The sequence below is a fragment of the Podarcis raffonei genome, chromosome 3 (assembly GCF_027172205.1).
Source record: "Podarcis raffonei isolate rPodRaf1 chromosome 3, rPodRaf1.pri, whole genome shotgun sequence".
NCBI classification, from domain to species: domain Eukaryota; kingdom Metazoa; phylum Chordata; class Lepidosauria; order Squamata; family Lacertidae; genus Podarcis; species Podarcis raffonei.
Genome location: NC_070604.1, coordinates 17,176,222 through 17,196,102, shown reverse-complemented (window position 1 = coordinate 17,196,102; position 19,881 = coordinate 17,176,222).

The window sequence follows — 19,881 nt, the reverse complement described above, 5'->3', positions numbered from 1 at the left end:
GAGGCGCCGCCCACCCCACCACAGCTCCGTCACGCCTTCCGCAGCGCGCGGCATGCCGGGAGGCGTAGTTTGCTGCCACGGGGGGGGGTCGCGCAGGGCGGATGCGGGGCTCTCGCGTTGTCAGCGACGTTTTTCCGCGTCAGGGTGCGTTTCCTTTAAAGGAGACGCGCACGCGTTTTGGGGGGAACGTGTGGAGCCGCGTCCATGAGTTCCGCAGGGCGGGGTGGACCAACAGCATCTGCTACGTCGACGTGGGGAAGAAGCTGGAAGGAGACCCTCCCCAAAGTTTCTGTTGCTAAACCAGGGAGCCCAATTAATAATAATTGCTTTCATTGATTAAGACTGGCTCCCGTGGAATTATTATTATTAAAAATATTATTCATACAGCAAGAAAAAAGAAAAAACACAAATACCAAATTACACACAAGAATAACCATAGACACATAATTCTCTTAACAAACAATAAAACATATATTAGTCTTAACACTAAAGACACATATCCACCACATATGGTAGAAAGTTCCTGAGTTATCTCCGCATCTCCAACAATTACTTGACACATTTTTATACATTTTCAAAAGTTTCCATAGTGTTAGGTACCATCGGTGTTGCATTTTTTGAAGGTTCTCTCTAATTGTATAACAATTTGTGAATTTCCAATTGATCTAGCTCCCATGGAATTCAATGGAGCCAGGAGTAGACATGCATAGGGGGTCCTTTACCTTTGAAATTTTTCCTAGACATGTATAAAATCATAGGATTGGAAGGGACCACGAGGGCCATCTAGTCCAGCCTCTGCAATACAGGAATCTTTTGCCCAATGCAGAACTCAAACCCACGACCCTGCGATCAAGAGTCTACGAAAGAGCTATCCGCTGTTGCTCATGACCACGCTCCCTTCACTTTTAATGTGGTTCGGGCATAAAAGAACCACACTTGGTGAGACCCAATGTGATAAGAATTTTAAAGTCTTAGATATAAATGTTCATAAATGTATCAACCAAGCACAGACAAAGTTTGGCTCCCAAACTGACCAAATATTTTCTCTGCAAGGTCAAAGGAAAATGAAAAATTCTCCCCATTGTCTTTTCCTTCACAAATCCTGTCTTAAGAGTATATCTGTGTATGACTAGGGTGAGCCTGTGACCTGGCTCAGGAACTAAGTATTTATCATTACAAAAGACTGGCCAGACTCCCCAGGGTATCCAATCAAGTAAGGATTAACAGGTAACCTGTCAGACTAGATAACGCACTCAGATTTCTGCTGCTGTTGTTGTTTAGTTGTTTAGTTGTGTCCAACTCTTCGTGACCCCATGGACCAGAGCACGACAGGCAATTCTGTCTTCCACTGCCTCCCGCAGTTTGGTCAAACTCATGCTGGTAGCTTCGAGAACACGGTCCAACCATCTCGTCCTCTGTCGTCCCCTTCTCCTTGTGCCCTCCATCTTTCCCAACATCAGGGTCTTTTCCAGGGAGTCTTCTCTTCTCATGAGGTGGCCTAAGTATTGAAGCTTCATGATGTGTCCTTCCAGTGAGCACTCAGGGCTGATTTCCTTCAGAATGGATAGTTTTGATCTTCTTGCAGTTCATGGGACTCTCAAGAGTCTCCTCCAGCACCATAACTCAAAAGCATCAATTCTTTGGTGATAAGCCTTCTTTATGGTCCAACTCTCACTTCCATACATCACTACTGGGAAAACCATAGCTTTAACTATACGGACCTTTGTTGGCAAGGTGATGTCTCTGCTTTTTAGGATGCTGTCCAAAGCAATTTATGCACACATAAAGACATCCCCAGATACCGGTAACCTCGCCCAGCTGTTTCATGTAGATGGAACGGACTGTCCTGTGGTCCTTGGATGAAGGGCAGTATAGAAATTTAATAAGTAAATAATAAATTAAAGCACGTTGAACAAAATAAGAGCCTGGCAGTACTCCATAATGTGTCAATTGTGCCATGGAGCAAATGTGGAGCATTTCCACTTTAGAGGGTTATCAGAGCATTTGGTATCCAAAGCTGCTAAGTCTGTTGTTATTTTAATTTTGTCTCAAGAGAAGCAACAGTATTGCATTCCTGCTATTTTCTCCCCCTGGTGTAGGTCCTCTACTAGAATCAACAGTTGTGTTTCAGTCCCAAAAAGAGGCTAAAGGCTAGACTGAAATGGGTACAGACAATCCGTGTAATCCCAGAATGCTTGGAGTTGAGCCAACATAGAAACTGGGTAGACTATCTAGCTCTGAAGGTTAATTCATGTGCCATGAATATATATAAGCCTTTAAAAAAAAACAAAAAACCCATGAACAGTCCTGCTGGGTCAGACTAAAAAGGTCAAATTAGTCCAGCATTCTGTTTTCAATGCTGGAAAACCGGTATTTAAAAAAAAAAAAAAAAGGTAGACAAGTGGGGCATGAAGATAGACTTCCTTCATTTTTTGGCTCCTGGTTAACCTATTAGAAGGTATACTGCCTCCATATGTGAAAGTTCCATCTAGTTCTTATAACTAGCAGGTGCAGAAAGTAACAGCTGCCAACATGTGTGCCTTGGAGAAAGTGGTATATGTTGTTCTTTAGTCGTGTCCGACTCTTCGTGACCCCATGGACTAGAGCACGCCAGGCACTCCTGTCTTCCACTGCCTCCTGCAGTTTAGTCAAACTCATGCTGGTAGCTTCAAGAACACTGCCCAACCATCTCGTCCTCTGTTGTCCCCTTCTCCTTGTGCCCTCCATCTTTCCCAACATCAGGGTCTTTTCCAGGGAGTCTTCTCTTCTCATGAGGTGGCCTAAGTATTGAAGCTTCATGATCTGCCCTTCCAGTGAGCACTCAGGGCTGATTTCCTTCAGAATGGATAGGTTTGATCTTCTTGCAGTCCATGGGACTCTCAAGAGTCTCCTCCAGCACCATAATTCAAAAGCATCAATTCTTCGGCGATCGGCCTTCTTTATGGTCCAGCTCTCACTTCCATACATCACTACTGGGAAAACCATAGCTTTAACTATACGGGCCTTTGTTGGCAAGGTGATGTCTCTGCTTTTTAAGATGCTGTCTAGGTTTATAAAGTGGTATATAAATGCAATTAAATAATTAAAATACAGACACCATTAAACTGGGGACTAGACAAATTCATGGAAGACAAGTCTCAATGTCTAGCATTCCTTATGGCTGTGTACTACCTGCAGAATCTGAGGCAATATGCTGCCTCTAAAGCAGTGGTCAGTGCTCTAAGGCAAATGCTCCCCTGAAAGGTTTGGTGTTGGAAAAAGAAGGCTTTTTCTCACAGGACAAGAAATCAGCTCTCGACAACATAACCGGCTGAAAAGATTTTTTTGAAAAAATCCCTAAGCCCCGGGGTCACAATTTCCGAAGAAATCTGACTTTGGGCAATTCACTCAAAAATTGTGCCAAACGTTTGCAAATGCTCCCCTGAAAGGTTTCGCAGTCAAAACAGAGGGCTTTTTATCACAGGACAAGAAATCAGCCCTCCACAACTTAACCGGCGGAAAAAGATTTTTTTGAAAAAATCCCTAACCCCCGGGGTCACAATTTCAGCAAAAATCTGACTTTTGGCAATTCACTCAAAAATGGTGACAAACGGTTGCAAAAGTTCCAGCTGAAAGGTTTGGCGGTCGAAACAGAAGTCTTTTTATCGCAGTGCAAGAAATCAGCCCTCAACAACCTAACCGGTAGCAAAAGATTTTTTGGAAAAAATCCCTAACCCCTGGGGTCACTATTTCGGTAAAAATCTGACTTTTGGCAATTCACTCAAAAATGGTGCCAAACGATTGCAAAAGCTCCCCTGAAAGGTTTGGCGGTCAAAACAGAAGGCTTTTTATCACAGAACAAAAAATCAGCCCTCCAGAACTTAACCGGCGGAAAAAGATTTTTTTGAAAAAATCCCTCAGCCCCGGGGTCATAATTTCAGAAAAAATCTGACTTTTGTTAATTCACTCAAAAATGGTGCCAAACGGTTGCAAATGCGCCCCTGAAAGGTTTCGCAGTCGAAACAGAATGCTTTTTATCACAGGACAAGAAATCAGCCCGCCACAACTTAACCGGCGGAAAAAGATTTTTTTGAAAAAATCCCTAAGCCCCGGGGTCACAATTTCAGCAAAAATCTGACTTTTGTCAATTCACTCAAAAATGGTGCCAAACGTTTGCAAATGCTACCCTGAAAGCTTTGGCGAAGGAACAAAAGGCTTTTTATCACAGGACAAGAAATCAGCCCTCGACAACTTAACCTGCGGAAAAAGATTTGTTTGAAAAAATCCCTAAGCCCCGGGGTCACTATTTCGGTAAAAATCTGACTTTTGGCAATTCACTCAAAAATGATGCCAAACGGTTGCAAATGCTCCCCTGAAAGCTTTGGCGAAGGAAACAGAAGGCTTTTTATCACAGGTTAAGAAATCAGCTCTCGACAACTTAACTGGCAGAAAAAGATTTTTTTGAAAAAAACCCTAAGCCCCGGGGTCACAATTTCAGCAAAAATCTGACTTTTGGCAATTCACTCAAAAATGGTGCTAAACAGTTACAAATGCTCCCGTGAAAGGTTTGGCGGTCGAAACAGAAGGCTTTTTATCACAGGACAAGAAGTCAGCCCTCGACAACTTAACCGGCAGAAAAAGTTTTTTTGAAAAAATCCCCAAGGGTCACAATTTCAGGAAAAATCTGACTTTTGGCAAATCACTCAAAAATGATGCCAAACTGTTGCAATTGCTCCCCTGAAAGCTTTGGCGAAGGAAACAGAAGGCCTTTTATCACAGGACAAGAAATCAGCCCTCGACAACATAACAGGCAGAAAAAGATTTTTTTGAATAAATCCCTAAGCCCCGGGGTCACAATTTCAGCAATAATCTGACATTTGGCAATTCACTCAAAAATGATGCCAAACTGTTGCAAATGCTCCCCTGAAAGCTTTGGCGAAGGAAACAGAAGGCCTTTTATCACAGGACAAGAAATCAGCCCTCGACAACATAACTGGCGGAAAAAGATTTTTTGGAAAAATCCCTAAGCCCCGGGGTCACAATTTCAGCAAAAATCTGACATTTGGCAATTCACTCAAAAATGGTGCTAAACGGTTGCAAATGCTCCCCTGAAAGGTTTGGCGGTTGAAACAGAAGGCTTTTTATCACAGGACAAGAAATCAGCCCTCGACAACTTAACCGGCGGAAAAAGATTTTTGAAAAAATCCCTAAGCCCCGGGGTCACAATTTCAGCAAAAATCTGACTTTTGGCAATTCACTCAAAAATGGTGATAAACGGTTGCAAATGCTCCCGTGAAAGGTTTGGCGGTCGAAACAGAAGGCTTTTTATGACAGGACAAGAAATCAGCCCTCGACAACTTAACCGGCGGAAAAAGATTTTTTGAAAAAATCCCTAAGCCCCGGGGTCACAATTTCTGAAAAAATCTGACTTTTGGCAATTCACTCAAAAATGGTGCTAAACGGTTGCAAATTGTGATGGGATGGTGAGCTGCTTGTGCGTAAAATCCTAGTCCCTCAGAGTTTGGCTAAGTCCACAAACCTCTGTCTGTGACGGAGCTCCTTAAGCATGGCTCCATCAGTCGCTCGTAGAATCGGACAGTGGGCGTTTACGGAACTTCTTCCAGCATAAAAGCTCCTTAACGGAAACGCGTCTTCTGGACTCTCGGCGTGACAGTTTCCGGCGAGGAGTAGGTGTCCCTATGGGAGGTCCTGAAACCTCCCCACTGTTCTCGCTTGAAGTGTCTCTGAGCCCTCCCTCCGACTCACTTTCCCTTGGAACTCCACTTCTCCCCCTGCTGGTTCCCTCCTCAGCTGAATGGTCTCTCTCACCCTCTGTGAGCCCTTTCACCTCCTGCTCCTCAGATGGCAGTTCCCTGACATCCACCTCCCCTCCAGGGCCCCCTTCACCCCCTTCCCTCCCCTCCTCTGCGGGAGGCGAGGGAGCAAAACCCCTGAAAGAACCTCCCTCATCTTCCGAAGTTTCGAACACTTCCCTCCACCTGTTGCTGTTTCCGGTTTCCAAGTACTCCTCCTCATCGGAGTCTGTTCCTTCTTCCAACTCCGATTCCCTGAATCCTTCCAGTTCCTCCTCATCGTCGGTGGTGCCAAAGTACTCCCTCCGGAACCTCGCTACTGGCTGAGGTTTCCTGGGGAACCTTTGGTGGAACGTTTCGATCAAGATCTCGTCACTGACCTCCTCTGCTGTCACCCAGGTGTTTTCTGACTCCGGTTCCCCTTCCCACGCGACCAAATACTCCACCTGATTACCCTTCCACCTGGAGTCGATGATCTCCGCCACATGGTTGCTGCTTTCCCTTTCTTCTAAGACTGGCCCCCGTGTGGATACCCCTTCACCTTCTCCCCTATATGGTGACAGTAATGACCTGTGGAATACTGGGTGTAGTTTCATGTGGTTCGGTAACCGGAGTCTGAAAGCCACTGGCTTGACCTGTTGGATGACCTCAAATGGTCCCAATCTTTTGGGTCTCAATTTCTTGCAACCCCCCTTGAACGGCAACCCTTGGGTTGATAGCCAGACCTGACTCCCCACCCTAATGGTTTCACCTTCCCTTCTGCTCTTGTCTGCCTGCCTCTTATATTCTTCTTTGGCCCTTTCTAAGTTGAGTTGGAGTTGACGATGGATCGCTTCCATTTCTTCTACAAAATGTTCAGCGGCCGGGACACTCCATCTCTCCCCTCCTCCCCCTGGAAACGCCCTGGGGTGGCACCCATAATTAGCCAAAAAGGGGCTCATCCCGGTGGACACATTCTCCGCATTATTGTAAGCAAATTCCGCTAGCGCCAACTTTTCGACCCAATCGTTCTCTCTGTCATTGACATAACACCTCAGGTATTGTTGGAGGATACCGTTTGCCCTCTCCGCCTGCCCATTGGTCTCAGGGTGCCTGGCAGTCGAAAAGTTGACCTCTACGTGCAACAAGCTCATAAGTTTCCTCCAGAATCTGGACGTGAACTGTTTCCCTCTGTCGGAGACCACCCTCAAGGGGGCGCCATGCAGCCTAAAAATATGTTCTACAAACAATTTCGCTGTCTCTTCCGCCGTGACTGCATGTGAGCAAGCTACAAAGTGACCCATCTTAGTTAACAGGTCTACTACGACTAGTATGGCGGTTTTCCCCTGGGATTTAGGCAGATCAGTCATAAAATCTATCGATACCGCCTCCCACGGTCGTTCTGGTGTGGGTAACGGTTCTAATAACCCCGCTGGCGCCCACCTTTCTCCTTTGGCTCTCTGGCATTGGTCACACCCTCTCACATACTCCCGTACATCCTCCCTCACCTTGGGCCACCAAAACTCCCTGGTCACCAACCACATGGTCTTGTGTTGCCCAAAATGCCCCGCTGTGGGGTTGTCGTGCAGCTGTTTGAGTACTCTCCCCCTCAATTCCCCTTCGGGTATATATAGTGCCCCTTTGTAATACAATGCCCCGTTTCTTTCTTCAAAACCTCCGGGGTCTTCTCCCTCTCTCCTTAAACCTCTGAGCTTATTCTGGGCGTATTCATCATTTACCGTTCCCTCTACCAGTTCCCTTTGCCCCACCCAGGCCGCCCCACACACCCAGTGGTCCTCTGGGATAATATGTCTCTCTTCAGGCGCTCCCTCCCCCTCCAAATATTCAGGTTTGCGTGAGAGAGCGTCCGCTCTGATGTTTTCTGGACCTGGCACATAGCAAATTTCAAAATGGAATTTGGAGAACTCCTGGGCCCACCTCACTTGTCGTTGGTTGAGCACTCGTGCCGTTCTCCAATACTCCAAATTCTTGTGGTCCGTACACACTTGCACCTTATGCTGTGCACCAATTAGTAAATGTCTCCATCTCCGGAACGCTTCGTGAATGGCGAGTAGTTCTCGGTCATATACGGTGTAGTTCCTCTCGGATTTGTTCAGCTTACGCGAAAAGAAGGCACACGGTCTCCATTCCGACTTATTGCTCCCCGGCTGAAGCAGCACTGCCCCCACCGCCCGGTCTGAGGCATCAGTTTCCACTCTCATGGGTTTTTGTAAATCCACATGCAGGAGCTGTTCTTCCGAAGCGAATGCCCTTTTCAATTCCTCAAATGCTTGCTCCGCCTCCGCCGTCCAAACGAATTTCTTCTTGCTGCTTAGACAGTCCGTGATGGGAGCCGTTAAGTGGGCAAAGTTCTTGATGAATTTACGGTAAAAGTTCCCAAACCCTAAGAACCTTTGCACATCCTTTTTCGTTTTCGGTGTCTTCCATTCCAGCACCGCCTGGACCTTGCCTGGATCCATGGCTAATCCCTTGTCTGATAAGCGGTACCCCAGGAATTCCACCTCCTTGGTGTGAAACTCACACTTCTCCAATTTCACCCACAGCTGGTTTGCTTGCAGTTGGCTCAGCACTTCCCTGACATCCTTTACATGCTGCTCCTCATTCTCTGAATATATCAGCACGTCATCGAGGAAGGCCACGCAATTCTTGTAGAGCAGAGGTCCCAGGACATGGTTCATGAACGATTGAAAACATGCGGAGCCTGATTGTAATCCGAATGGCATAACTAAATATTCAAAAGCCCCCAAAGGGGTGAACATGGTGGTTTTCCATTCATCCCCTTTCCTTATTCGTATCAGGTTGTATGCCCCTCTCAGGTCCAGTTTCGTGAATATCTTTCCCTTCCTCACCCTGGTCAAAATGTCATCAATTCTGGGCATGGGGAAAGTCACTGGTTCTGACACTGCATTTAGGGCCCGGTAGTCCACTACAAGCCTGGGTTTATCCGTGTTTTTTTTGTCCACAAAAAACACTGGGCTCCCCCCCACCGCTCTGGACTCTCTGATGAAGCCCCTCTTCAGGTTTTTATCAATAAACTCCCTTAACTCCTGCATTTCCCTGTCTGAGATGGCGTACAGCTTGCCCACGGGGAGCTGGGCCCCAGGGACCAGGTTAATTTGGCAGTCAAAGGCTCTATGCGGTGGTAGTTTATCTGCTTCCCTTTCGCTGAAGACCTTGCTCAGGTCAGCGTATTGTTTGGGCACCTTCCCTTTGTCCGCCACTTCCGTCCCTGCTAGAAAGGCTTTTGCCCCTTCTGGCACCTTTCCCTCTCTGCAGTGTTCCAGGCAATGTGCTGACCCAAAGGAAACCACTCTCTGATGCCAGCCCACTAGCGGATCATGCAACGCTAGCCAGCTCATTCCCAAAATAACGGGAGCCCCTCCCAGGGTGGCCACATTGAACGCTATCCTTTCGGTGTGCCTGGCCACCCTCATAACCATTGGGACGGTCTGTAGGCTAACTTCTCCTCCCAACAGCTCCCTCCCATCGATCGTGGTCACCTGCAGGGGGTTGCTTAAAGGGAGTATCTGTATCTGGTGTTCAGCTGCAAACTCCTTACTCATAAAATTACAGGAGCTGCCTGAGTCCAACAGCGCCTTTGTCTTTAGTTGGTATCCGTTTGCCAGCTCTAGCAACACCTCTATTACCAGGGCTGGTCTTGGAGGTTCCGGAGTGGGCACTTTTACTGCTCCTTGGCCTGGCTGCAGTGCCCTGACGGTGGCAGCCAGGCGTTGGCTTTTACTGGCTCCTGGACTCCCTCCTCCTTCCCCCCAACAGCTCCCGCCATCCCTTGCCATTCCTTTCTTTGCGGGCAGACTCTGGCAAAGTGACCTGGCTGCTGGCAGAGATAACATTTCTTGGTGCTCTTTCCCTCCTTCTTCCTCCCTTCACTGGGATTTGAAACTGCGCGCGCGTGCGCTGTTCCAACTTCCATCGGCTCTCCTGGCGGGAAATTTGGCTCCGGAATCTCTGGAATGCGGAAATCCCTCCAACGCTCTCCTTTCCCCTCCCGCTTCTCCAAGGCTCTTGCCTCCTGGCGCGCTCCAATGGTCAGCGCTGATTTGGTCAGCTGGTCCATAGACTCCGCCCTGGGCGCCCGGGAAAGTTCGTCTTTCACCGCCGAAGAAAGCCCCTCTTCAAAAAGCATTTGAATGGGTTCCGCCGATAGGTCCCACCCCAATTTATGTATCAACATTGTAAATTCAGTCCAGTACTCACGAACCGATCGGCTACCCTGTTTACAAGCCATCAATTGTCTGCGCACCAGTCCCTGTTCAATCTCGCTGGAAAACATCAAATCCATGGCGCGAAAAAACTTCCTCGTGTCCTTCAGCATTTCACTATTCCCTGCCATCAGGGGTCTAACCCAGTCTCTCGCCCCCCCTTCGAGATGGCCAATCACAAACGCCACTCGCGATGCCTCGTCGGGAAAGTCGTCAAACTGCAGCTCGAGAGCATACTGCATCTCTGTCCTAAAGGCTTGATAGTTCCTGGGGTCCCCCCCAAACTTCTGCACCAATCCTGGCATCTTTCTGTTGAATGGTTTCTTTAAATGTAAAGGTTCATCATTGTTCCACCCGATGTGTATGTCTTTAAGGGGCCAGAGCAAGGGCCAGAGTAAGATAACGAGACCCAGCTTTACAGCTGTGAAGCATAGCAGGTGCTGCTGAGTTGTATTTGATTAAGGTGTGTCAGCATCTGGGTGTAGTATATAAGGAGCAGCACCTAGCTCTCCCATTACCCTGGGGGATGGGTTGGTGGTTGGGTCTGGCTTGGTTGTTAATGTAATGTAAAAGGAGTTTTTGTTTTTCTTATTAAAACCTTGTTTAAGTTATTTTTGAGTCCTTTCTTTTTAATGCATGGTCTCCCCAGCAAGCTCTCTGCAGCGTTACCATACTGCAAACAGCCAACATCTTTGGTTATGGGCCCAGATGCTGAGTGGATGACTGCATATTTTTGGACTCTGAGAAAGGTTTGAAAACTCCTTCTCCTGTTAGTGTAGTTCTGTGGGTCTGGAAGAGTTCCAGAATGGTTGACCGGGTTCCTGAAGCTGAGAAGGCTCTGGTCTTCCCACAGCTAACAGATGAGAACTATAGTTTATGGTCTTTTCGGGTGGAGGCGCTTTTGACCTCTAGAGAAGTATGGACCTATGTAACTGATGACCCTCCTGACCCTGTGACTAATGCTTGGTCGAAAGGAGATGCAAAAGCCAGGGCGATAATTAATTTGGCAGTCAGTGACCAGCAAGTAGTCTATATAAGAAATAAGAAAACTGCCAAAGAAATGTGGGACAGTCTTGCAGCAGTGCATGTTAGAAAAGAGTCAGCATCTGCATTGACGTTTTTCAAGCAGTTGTACCAGACGAAATTGCAGCCTGGTGGTGATTTGGCAGCACACTTGAGACGTCTGGAGGCAATACGCTGCGAATTAATTCGAAGGGACATGGAGATACCTGATATTCAGTATGTTTTTATCATTCTATGTTCCCTTAATGAGGACTTTGATGGTATAGCTAGCCAGATATCTGCTGTTCCACCAGCACAATTAACTGTGGAAGGGGTAACGGCAAGATTAATGGGCGAGTTGGACAGAAGGGAGGCTTGTGCCATAAGCACTCCTATTTCCAGAAGTAATGAGGAACGCCATATGCAAACCTGTGGTGATACGACTGCATTTAAAGCTGCCAAGCGTTGTTGGTTCTGCAATAAGCAAGGACATTTTGCAAAGGACTGCAGATCCAAAAGAAAGCAAAGTACTCCCAAGCCTGTTTCTGTTCGTCAGTCACGGTCGTCAGCCCAGCAGCCGACATTGTATAGTAGAGATAGAAACGAGCCGCGAGTTTTCCATGCTAGGACAACAGATCGTAAAAGACTTAAATGTGCCAAGTGGAAGTCTTTTGTTGTGGACTCAGGAGCATCTCAGCATATTTGCAACGATCGAAGCTTGTTTATTTCTTTCAAAGAGGAAATTGGTAATGTACATTTAGCCAATTCACAAGTCTTGCAGTCGCTTGGCAGGGGTACTGTTAAACTTGACTCTTTAAACATTACAATAGCGAACTGCATTTACTGCCCGTCAGTGGACAATTTATTGTCAGTAAGGTGCTTTGCTCGTCAAGGCATAACTGTGCGTTTCTTAAAGTCAATGTGTGAGTTTTTCGATGGGAACAAACGTCTATTATATGCCCGGGAATCTGATGGTTTATATAGACTGTATTTTCGCACCTACTCCCAATCGCCTATAAATTGCAGAGCAGCACAGTCAAGCCAGGGGTTGAGGAATGTAAGGCCACATTCCGGGTGTGTCCATGAGGCGCACAGAATTCTGGGACACCTGAATTTTGCTGATGTAATTAAGACAAAGAATATTGTTAATGGCCCCAACTTAAAACCATGTAAATTCTTTATGCAATGTCTATCCTGTTGCAAGAATAAGATTAAGGTAGCACGCAAGGGTAGATGCTCAGATAGGAAAGTAACTGAGCCATTTGAGCGTGTACATTGTGATTTAGTTGGGCCACTCCCACCATCATTAGGAGGTTCTAGGTACTGGCTTACTCTGATAGACCAGTATAGTAGATATTGTTGGACTTATGCAATAGCTGAAAAGTCCCAAGCATTTGAGAAGTACAAAGTTTTTTGCAACTGGGTAAAAACGCACTTTAACAAACCAATTAAGAACCTGTTTTCTGACCGGGGCGGGGAATTTGTTTCTGAGGATTTTGAGAAATTCCTGGAAGCGCAGGGGACTACTCATGAGTTATCTTGCCCCCGAAGTCCATGGCAAAATGGGCTTGTTGAAGTTGTGCAGCGCGACCTACAGGCAGGGGTTAAAACTTATCTGCACGATGCTAATCTGCCCAAAGACTTTTGGGCTGAAGCGCTTAATGCGTTTTGTTATGTTAGAAATCGCAGTTATCATTCTGGTTTAGATGTCACCCCCTATGAGAAGCTGTTTAAAAAACGCCCTAATCTGAAATACCTACGCATTTGGGGTTCAGATGTAATTATGCATTATCCCGCTAAGCAGAAATTGGGTGAACGTAGTGTCCAGGGAAAATTAATGGGCTACCAGCAGGGGGCGTACAGAATTTACATACCAGCAACTGGCAAATTTCATATTACCAGAAGCATGATACAAACTGTAAATTGGAATGGAGTTGCTGTCTTCCAAGATACTGATGGTATAGATAATACTGAGGAAGAAGAGGAAGCAGCAGCAGCAGCAGGAAATGGTGCTTCCGAATTAATGGAAAAAGACAAAAAGTCTGTTGAATCTGATTTGTTTGATGATTTAAAGTCACAGGCACCCAAGGGGAGGTTAGATTCTCTTGAGTTTTCTGACCGTGAGCTTAGCCTACAGGCATCTCTTCAATCTGACAATGATTTACAACCTGAAACTAGTGGTTCACTTAGTCCCATTAAGTCTGAGGAGTCTGACTCTCCTTCTGGACTAAGACGTTCAGATAGAAAGAGACAGAAGCCACAACGTTTTGCAGATGAACATTTTAATACTGTGTATGCCAAAAAGGCAGTTTTTGAGCCAAAAAGCTACAATGATGTTCAGAAATTACCTAAGCAACAAGCTGCAAATTGGTATAAAGCTATGAACTCTGAGATAGCTTCTTTAAAAGAGCATAACACTTGGTCTCGTGTACCACAAACCCCAGATATGAGACTTATTGATTCAAAATGGGTTTATAGAATTAAAATGAATGACAAAAATGAAGTTGTAAGGTACAAAGCAAGACTAGTTGCTAGGGGTTTTCAACAAATTCCAGGCGAAGATTATGATTTGTGTTATTCACCAAGCGTAAAATATGAAACAGTTAAGCTTTTGTTAAAAGATGCATCACAACGTGGACATTCTGTTTATCACCTAGATATAAAAACTGCATATTTGTTTGCAGATTTAAAAGAACAAATTTTTATGCGTGTTCCTGAAGGCATAGACGCCGCTGAAGGTTTGGTATGCAAATTAAATAAATCCCTTTATGGTCTGCACCAAAGTGGAAGGAATTGGCACCAAACTTTAGCAAAAGAATTGCTGGATATTGGTTTTTCACAAGGAAAGGCAGACAACTGTGTGTTTATAAAGGAAAGGGCAAACTCTGTAACAAAAATATGTGTGTATGTAGATGACGTGTTAATTTCTACAAAAACTAAACAGGAATATGAACTGGTAGTATCACAGTTACAGAAGAAATTTGATGTGGTGGAATTAGGCATAGCTAAAAATTACTTATCCATGCAAATTGAGAAAGGCAAAAATGGATCTTTTCTGGTTCATCAAACTGCAAAAATTGATGATCTTGTTGAAATGCTATGTTTAGAAAATGCAAATGGCAAGGAAACGCCTATGGTGTGTGGTTTCACCTTTACAGGTGAAGATAAGCCATTTCCTAACAAAACTTTGTATCGTTCTGCTATAGGCAAGCTAAATTTCATTCAAAGAATCTCAAGACCAGATATAACTTATGCTTTTCACTTTCTGGCAAAATTTGTGGAAAAGCCTACTACACAATGTTTCTCTGCTCTTAAGAGAGTGGTAATGTACCTTAAACACACCAAACATTATAGGTTGCAGTTTACAACATGTATTGACAAAGGTTTTGAAATTTTCTGCGATGCATCTCATGCAGTGGAACAAAATAATTGCAGGGGTGTGTCTGGTATGGTGTTTTGTTATAATGGTTGTCCATTTGAATGGAAGTCCCAGACACAAACCATTATTTGTCTCTCCACAACAGAGAGTGAATTATGTGCATGCGTTCAGGCCACTCGTGATGTAGAATGGTATCTGCAAGTATTTGCAGACCTACAGATGCAAGTAACACTACCAGTAAAAGTTTACCTTGATTCCCAGAGCGGACTCGCTATCCTGTGTTCAGAAACCAATACGCAGCGCACTAGAGTCTTAAGATTAAGGTTGCAGTTTGTAAAGAAACTAATTGCTGACGAAATGATTGTGTTTGAATATGTTCCAGGTGACAATCAAATTGCGGACATTTTTACTAAAGCACTTCCAAATGTTACACATGAAAGACATGTACAAAGTATGCTTTATGTTTTTGTTCCACAATGATGAACCGCAGGGGAAATGTTGAATGGTTTCTTTAAATGTAAAGGTTCATCATTGTTCCACCCGATGTGTATGTCTTTAAGGGGCCAGAGCAAGGGCCAGAGTAAGATAACGAGACCCAGCTTTACAGCTGTGAAGCATAGCAGGTGCTGCTGAGTTGTATTTGATTAAGGTGTGTCAGCATCTGGGTGTAGTATATAAGGAGCAGCACCTAGCTCTCCCATTACCCTGGGGGATGGTTGGTGGTTGGGTCTGGCTTGGTTGTTAATGTAATGTAAAAGGAGTTTTTGTTTTTCTTATTAAAACCTTGTTTAAGTTATTTTTGAGTCCTTTCTTTTTAATGCATGGTCTCCCCAGCAAGCTCTCTGCAGCGTTACCATACTGCAAACAGCCAACACTTTCTTGCTAGTGTAGCGCCTTTTGCCTTTTCTGCATCCTGCGCCCTCCTTTCCTCTAGCCTCGCCGTTTGCAGCGCTAGCTGGACTTCCAACACCCTGTACCTTTCTTCCAGGCTTGGACCCTCTCCAGCTCCTCCTGCTCCCCCGGCTCCGGCTGGGTTGCTCATGATGCCTCTCTGCACAAGCTGCTTTCAGGGACTGTCCGATTGCTGTGATGGGATGGTGAGCTGCTTGTGCGTAAAATCCTAGTCCCTCAGAGTTTGGCTAAGTCCACAAACCTCTGTCTGTGACGGAGCTCCTTAAGCATGGCTCCATCAGTCGCTCGTAGAATCGGACAGTGGGCGTTTATGGAACTTCTTCCTGCATAAAAGCTCCTTAACGGAAACGCGTCTTCTGGACTCTCGGCGTGACAGTTTCCGGCGAGGAGTAGGTGTCCCTATGGGAGGTCCTGAAACCTCCCCACTGTTCTCGCTTGAAGTGTCTCTGAGCCCTCCCTCCGACTCACTTTCCCTTGGAACTCCACTTCTCCCCCTGCTGGTTCCCTCCTCAGCTGAATGGTCTCTCTCACCCTCTGTGAGCCCTTTCACCTCCTGCTCCTCAGATGGCAGTTCCCTGACACAAATGCTCCCCTGAAAGGTTTGGCGGTCGAAACAGAAGGCTTTTTATCACAGGACAAGAAATCAGCCCTCGACAACTTAACCGGCAGAAAAAGTTTTTTTGAAAAAATCACTAAGGGTCACAATTTCAGCAAAAATCTGACTTTTGGCAATTCACTCAAAAATGATGCCAAACTGTTGCAAATGCTCCCCTGAAAGCTTTGGCGAAGGAAAGAGAAGGCCTTTTATCACAGGACAAGAAATCAGCCCTCGACAACATAACTGGCAGAAAAAGATTTTTTTGGAAAAATCCCTAAGCCCCGGGGTCACAATTTCAGCAAAAATCTGACATTTGGCAATTCACTCAAAAATGGTGCTAAACGGTTGCAAATGCTCCCCTGAAAGGTTTGGCGGTCGAAACAGAAGGCTTTTTATGACAGGACAAGAAATCAGCCCTCGACAACTTAACCGGCGGAAAAAGATTTTTTGAAAACATCCCTAATCCCCGGGGTCACAATTTCTGAAAAAATCTGACTTTTGGCAATTCACTCAAAAATGGTGCTAAACGGTTTCAAATGCTCCCGTGAAAGGTTGGGCGGTCGAAACAGAAGGCTTTTTATCACAGGAGAAGAAATCAGCCCTCGACAACTTAACCGGCGGAAAAAGATTTTTTGGAAAAAACCCTAAGCCCTGGGGTCACAATTTCAGAAAAAATCTGACTTTTGGCAATTCACTCAAAAATGATGCCAAACTGTTGCAAATGCTCCCCTGAAAGCTTTGGCGAAGGAAACAGAAGGTTTTTTATCAGAGGAGAAGAAATCAGCCCTCGACAACATAACCGGCGGAAAAAGATTTTTTTGAAAAAATCCCTAAGCCCCGGGGTCACAATTTCAGCAAAAATCTGACATTTGGCAATTCACTCAAAAATGGTGCTAAATGGTTGCAAATGCTCCCCTGAAAGGTTTGGCGGTCGAAACAGAAGGCTTTTTATCACAGGACAAGAAATCAGCCCTCGACAACATAACCGGCTGAAAAGATTTTTTTGAAAAAATCCCTAAGCCCCGGGGTCACAATTTCAGCAAAAATCTGACATTTGGCAATTCACTCAAAAATGGTGATAAACGGTTGCAAATGCTCCCCTGAAAGGTTTGGTGGTCGAAACAGAAGGCTTTTTATCACAGGACAAGAAATCAGCCCTTGACAACTTAACCGGTGGAAAAAGATTTTTGAAAAAATCCCTAAGCCCCGGGGTCACAATTTCAGAAAAAATCTGACTTTTGGCAATTCACTCAAAAATGATGCCAAACTGTTGCAAATGCTCCCCTGAAAGCTTTGGCGAAGGAAACAGAAGGCTTTTTATCAGAGGAGAAGAAATCAGCCCTCGACAACATAACCGGCGGAAAAAGATTTTTTTGAAAAAATCCCTAAGCCCCGGGGTCACAATTTCAGCAAAAATCTGACATTTGGCAATTCACTCAAAAATGGTGCTAAGCGGTTGCAAATGCTCCCCTGAAAGGTTTGGCGGTCGAAACAGAAGGCTTTTTATCACAGGACAAGAAATCAGCTCTCGACAACATAACCGGCTGAAAAGATTTTTTTGAAAAAATCCCTAAGCCCCGGGGTCACAATTTCAGCAAAAATCTGACATTTGGCAATTCACTCAAAAATGGTGCTAAACGGTTGCAAATGCTCCCGTGAAAGGTTTAGCGGTCGAAACAGAAGGCTTTTAATCACAGGAGAAGAAATCAGCCCTCGACAACTTAACCGGCGGAAAAAGATTTTTTGAAAACATCCCTAAGCCCCGGGGTCACAATTTCAGCAATAATCTGACATTTGGTAATTCACTCAAAAATGATGCCAAACTGTTGCAAATGCTCCCCTGAAAGCTTTGGCGAAGGAAACAGAAGGCTTTTTATCACAGGAGAAGAAATCAGCCATCGACAACTTAACCGGCAGAAAACGTTTTTTTGAAAAAATCCCTAAGGGTCACAATTTCAGCAAAAATCTGACTTTTGGCAATTCACTCAAAAATGATGCCAAACTGTTGCAAATGCTCCCCTGAAAGCTTTGGCGAAGGAAACAGAAGGCTTTTTATCACAGGAGAAGAAATCAGCCCTCGACAACTTAACCGGCGGAAAAAGATTTTTTGGAAAAATCCCTAAGCCCCGGGGTCACAATTTCAGCAAAAATCTGACATTTGGCAAGTCACTCAAAAATGGTGCTAAATGGTTGCAAATGCTCCCCTGAAAGGTTTGGCGGTCGAAACAGAAGGCTTTTTATCACAGGACAAGAAATCAGCCCTCGACAACATAACCGGCTGAAAAGATTTTTTTGAAAAAATCCCTAAGCCCCGGGGTCACAATTTCAGCAAAAATCTGACATTTGGCAATTCACTCAAAAATGGTGCTAAACGGTTGCAAATGCTCCCCTGAAAGATTTGGCGGTCGAAACAGAAGGCTTTTTATGACAGGACAAGAAATCAGCCCTCGACAACTTAACCGGCGGAAAAAGATTTTTTGAAAACATCCCTAAGCCCCGGAGTCACAATTTCTGAAAAAATCTGACTTTTGGCAATTCACTCAAAAATGGTGCTAAACGGTTTCAAATGCTCCCGTGAAAGGTTGGGCGGTCGAAACAGAAGGCTTTTTATCACAGGAGAAGAAATCAGCCCTCGACAACTTAACCGGCGGAAAAATATTTTTTGGAAAAACCCTAAGCCCTGGGGTCACAATTTCAGCAAAAATCTGACATTTGGCAATTCACTCAAAAATGGTGCTAAATGGTTGCAAATGCTCCCCTGAAAGGTTTGGCGGTCGAAACAGAAGGCTTTTTATCACAGGACAAGAAATCAGCCCTCGACAACATAACCGGCTGAAAAGATTTTTTTGAAAAAATCCCTAAGCCCCGGGGTCACAATTTCAGCAAAAATCTGACATTTGGCAATTCACTCAAAAATGGTGATAAACGGTTGCAAATGCTCCCCTGAAAGGTTTGGTGGTCGAAACAGAAGGCTTTTTATCACAGGACAAGAAATCAGCCCTTGACAACTTAACCGGTGGAAAAAGATTTTTGAAAAAATCCCTAAGCCCCGGGGTCACAATTTCTGAAAAAATCTGACTTTTGGCAATTCACTCAAAAATGGTGGTAAACGGTTGCAAATGCTCCCTTGAAAGGTTTGGCGGTCGAAACAGAAGGCTTTTTATCACAGGACAAGAAATCAGCCCTCGACAACATAACCGGCGGAAAAAGATTTTTTGGAAAATCCCTAAGGGTCACAATTTCAGCAAAAATCTGACTTTTGGCAATTCACTCAAAAATGATGCCAAACTGTTGCAAATGCTCCCCTGAAAGCTTTGGCGAAGGAAACAGAAGGCTTTTTATCACAGGAGAAGAAATCAGCCCTCGACAACTTAACCGGCGGAAAAAGATTTTTTGGAAAAATCCCTAAGCCCCGGGGTCACAATTTCTGAAAAAATCTGACATTTGGCAAGTCACTCAAAAATGGTGCTAAATGGTTGCAAATGCTCCCCTGAAAGGTTTGGCGGTCGAAACAGAAGGCTTTTTATCACAGGACAAGAAATCAGCCCTCGACAACATAACCGGCTTAAAAGATTTTTTTGAAAAAATCCCTAAGCCCCGGGGTCACAATTTCAGCAAAAATCTGACATTTGGCAATTCACTCAAAAATGGTGCTAAACGGTTGCAAATGCTACCGTGAAAGGTTTGGCGGTCGAAACAGAAGGCTTTTTATGACAGGACAAGAAATCAGCCCTCGACAACTTAACCGGCGGAAAAAGATTTTTTGAAAACATCCCTAAGCCCCGGGGTCACAATTTCTGAAAAAATCTGACTTTTGGCAGTTCACTCAAAAATGGTGCTAAACGGTTGCAAATGCTCCCCTCAAAGGTTTGGCGGTCGAAACAGAAGGCTTTTTATCACAGGAGAAGAAATCAGCCCTCGACAACATAACTGGCGGAAAAAGATTTTTTGGAAAAAACCCTAAGCCCTGGGGTC